Genomic DNA, 4,318 nt, shown 5'->3' on the forward strand with positions numbered 1-4,318 from the left:
TTCCTATTAGTTTCTTTCTTTTGCATCATAGGTGTCTTCCGTCCCTATTGGTCCATCTTTCTATTGCATCATAAATTTATCTTCCATTCTGTTCACTTTGTACATCCTCTTATTCCTTTGTCGCGTGTTTGAAAGTGCATTTGCATGTAATAGAACTTGTGAACACTTGTCACTCTACTGTCGTAGCATCATGTAGTATTGTGTGTTCGTGACGTCATATGGTGATGTAGTCATGTGATGTAATGTTGTTGGTCATGACATCATAGTAATGTAGTCGTGACGTCATTGGTAATGTAGTCGTGGCGTCGTAGGTGTTGTGTTCGTGACGTCATGTGGTGTTTTAGGTATCAGCAAGGAAAGGTGGTAGCAGGAAGTGAATAACAGGAGGAGAGTGACAACAGGGAGGAGGGGTGACAACTGAGGGGGTGACAAAGGGAGGGTGACAACAGGAGGAGGGTGACCTGGCCAGAGAGGTTGAGGAGGCGGCACAGGAGGAAATTGGCTGGCACAACAGGAAGTGTGTGTGTGTGTGTGTGACCTGACTGCCTCCTTCAAGCCTCAACTCCTGGTCTTGACAAGGACAGGACTTATTTGCATTAGTATGCATGTTGAACTTTCATCGCGCGCAAATTACCCAGCGTGAGTTCCTCCTCCTCCTCCTCCTCCTCCTCTAAAAATCTCTTCCAAAATCTAAAACTTGGCTGAGAGTCTGATGGCGACAGTGAGTGTAAATCATAAGTGAGAAGTATATAATGAAGTTATTTTGACCGAGGCTACGGTGTCATGTTATACCGGGTAGGAATCACCTGGTGAACACCTGATTTATTGTACGCCTAACCTAACTACTAACCTACTCTGCAGTATGTCACTCCAATATGGTATTTGTTAGCTGTTACGACAGTTTGGGCCCTCATCATCCCCATAACTGGCGGACGTACGATAAGATGTTTTAACCTAATACAAGCTCCCAATTTTGTGTTCCTTTCAAATCATCCTATTCTCCCAACCCTACCACCCTCCTTCTCCCAACCCTACCCCCTACTCCCCAACCCCTACACCCCTCCTCCCCAACCCCTACCACCCCCCTTCTCCCCAACCCCTACCCCTCCTTCTCCCCAACCCTACCACCACCTCCCCTTCTCCCCCCCAACCCTACCACCCTCCCTCTTCTCCCCAACCCTACCACCTCCCCTTCTCCCCAGCCCCTACCCACCCTCCGTCTCCCTAACCCCCTACCACCCCTCCTTCTCCCCAACCCTACTACCTCCTCCCCAACCCCCTCCACCCTCCTTCTCCCCAACCCCTACACCCTCCTCCCCTAACCCCTACCACCTCCCCCCTAACCCCTACCACCTCCTTCTCCCCAACCCTACCACCTCTCCTCCCCAGCCCCTACTACCTCCTTCTCCCCAGCCCCTGCCCCTCCTCCCCAACCCCTACCCACCTCCTCTCCCCAACCCCTACCACCCTCCATTCTCACACCCTACCCCATCCTTCTCTCACCCCTACTGCCTACTTTCTCCCCAGCCCTGCTTACTGTCTCTCAACCCCTACCTTATTCTGACCCTGCCCTCATGTCTCACCCCTCTACCCCCGTCTCCTATTTCTCTCTAACCCCTACCTCCCTTCTCCCCACCCCTACCACCCCCCTCTCTCAACCCCTACTTCCCCTTCTCTTTCTTACCTCCTTCCTATTCTCCCCCTCCCTTCTCCCTAAGCCCCCTACCCCTCCTTCTCCCCAACCCTACCCTTCCCCTTGTCTCTCCTCTGCCCACCCTTTCTCCCAACCCCTACTACCTACATTCTCCCAGCCCCTACCTTTCTCCCCCCCTACCACCTCCCTTCTCCTAACCCCTACCTCCTTCCTTTTTCTACCCCCCTTCTCTAACCCCTACCACCTCCTTTCTCCTAACCCTACCCCTCATTCTCCTATTTCTCCCCTTCTCCCTAACCCTGCCTCTGTCCCCCATCCCTCCCATCACCTTCTCCTTTCTCCTTCTCCTAACCCTACCACCCTCCTTCTCCCTATTCCACCACCTCCTTCTCCCCTAACCCCTACTACCCTCCTTCTCCCCTAACCCCCCCACCTCCCCCCTCCCTAACCCTACCACCTCCCCTTCTCCCTAACTACCTCCTTCTCCTAACCCCTACCTCCTTCTCCTAATTCACCACCCTCCCCTTCTCCCCAACCCCTACCACCTCCTTCTCCCTAACCCTACCCTCCTTCTCCCCTAACCCCTACCTCCTTCTCCCCCAACCCCTACCACCCTTCTCCCCAACCCCTACACTTTTCTCCCCATACCCCCTTCTCCCCAACCTACCACCTCCTTCTCCCTAACCCTTACCACCTCCTTACCCCTACCCTCCTTCTCCCTAACCCTTACCCCCTTTCTCCCCAACCCCTACCACCTCCCCACCCCACCCTTCCCCAACCCTACCACCCCATGCACACACAGCTCTCTTGAGATAGAGTCCCCTCACCCCACGCCCTCCCTGCCCCTCTCCAGTTCTTACAGGAATAACATGATAAGCCCGTGAGAGAGAGTTATTAGTAGGTAACTGAGAGACATGAGGTTTTTACTCGAGTCATCGTGAATTTTCTTGGTAGGCTCTTTGGTTCTTTGATTCCCCAGTACCTCATTTGTTTCGTCTTCCCTGAAGTTTTTGTGAGGATTTCTTTGTGATTGTTTCTGTGATAACTTTATTTGTTTTAGTTCCTTCCTCTCCTTCTTTCTCAACATTCCTCCTCCCATCTCAGTCTTTTACTAATTTACGAAATTTAAATTTCTCAAAACAAATTTCATGTCCACAGTCACATTGGGATTGCTCTGAGAAATTTCTTGGGTCGGTGGCTGTCGTTATTTGTCCCCCTTGATGTGATGCTGCCGGGCCGGGTCGTTATTCCCAGAACCATAACGATTCTTCAAATACGCCTTACCATCAAAATTCCAAGAATCCTTATCGTTTCTGGAGTAGTGCACATTACCGAGTGTTTGTGCCCCGATGACCTTCTACAACATTACAGTGATGGCTTTATGCGTTGCTATTAGAATTTCTACGAACTCAAGGTGTTGCTTCCAGTGGCACATCTATGCCTCTATTCCTGGAACCTTTCATGCTTTTTCTTCCCGTGAGAACTCCTAATAACTTTTTCGTTGCTAAAACAATTCAAAACATTCATTCCATGTCCTCCAGTAACACTTTTGAACCTTTTTACCCAGAATCTTTTACCTATCCACTTCCCGTGAGAATTCCTTAGAACCTTTGTCATTCCTCCTCTCTGCCTCACCTCAGGGATCCCAATTCTGTAAAGTTGAGTTAATGAGCTAAAGTAAGATAGATCGGAATGAGTAAAGAGAAACCGGGAAAAATGAAAAAGATGACGATAATTTGCGACACTGGGGACGGGTGTATGGAGGTGGAGGATGGGTCAGGGGCGCAGGTAATAATCAATGCAGGTGGGCGCGGTGTCTCATCCAGTAATTGCTTTAATTTTCTTTTTGGCTATTTATTCACTCTGCCTCGCTCACTGACATGGCTCATTTAGATTGGCTCTTCCAGATCACACGTTTATCTACTCAGTTGATCAGTGATTATTATTATTTTTATTATTATTATTATTATTATTATTATTATTATTATTACTATTATTATTATTATTGTTATTGTTATTATTATTATTACTGTTTTATAATTATTATTATTATTATTATTATTATTATTATTATTATTATTATTATTACTCTATTATTATTATTAGTAGTAGTAGTAGTATTTTATTATTGTTATTATTATTATTATTATTATTATTATTTTTATTATTATTATTATTATTATTTTATTATTATTATTATTTTATTATTATTATTATTATTATTTTTATTATTATTATTATTATTGTTATTATTATTATTATTATTATTATTATTATTATTATTTTATTATTATTATTATTATTATTATTATTATTATTATTATTATTATTATTATTATTATTATTATTATTATTATTATTATTATTATTATTATTATTATTATTATTATTATTATTATTATTATTATTATTATTATTATTATTATTATTATTATTATTATTATTATTATTATTATTATTATCTCTCCATATACATTACAGCTGTTCCTCCCTTCTTCTTCACAACAGAAACCACTATCCAAGCAACCACTATATAAATCGTGCAACTATATACATTCCTACTATAGCACTATATACATTTCTTTTGACAGTCACGGGCAGTATGGCATCAGTGTGTTCAGCTGGAGCGGAAGGTCGCTACGGCACTGTCACCATCAAAACGAG

The sequence above is a fragment of the Homarus americanus genome, unplaced genomic scaffold (assembly GCF_018991925.1).
Source record: "Homarus americanus isolate GMGI-L3 unplaced genomic scaffold, GMGI_Hamer_2.0 scaffold21914, whole genome shotgun sequence".
In the NCBI taxonomy this organism is placed as follows: Eukaryota; Metazoa; Arthropoda; class Malacostraca; order Decapoda; family Nephropidae; genus Homarus; species Homarus americanus.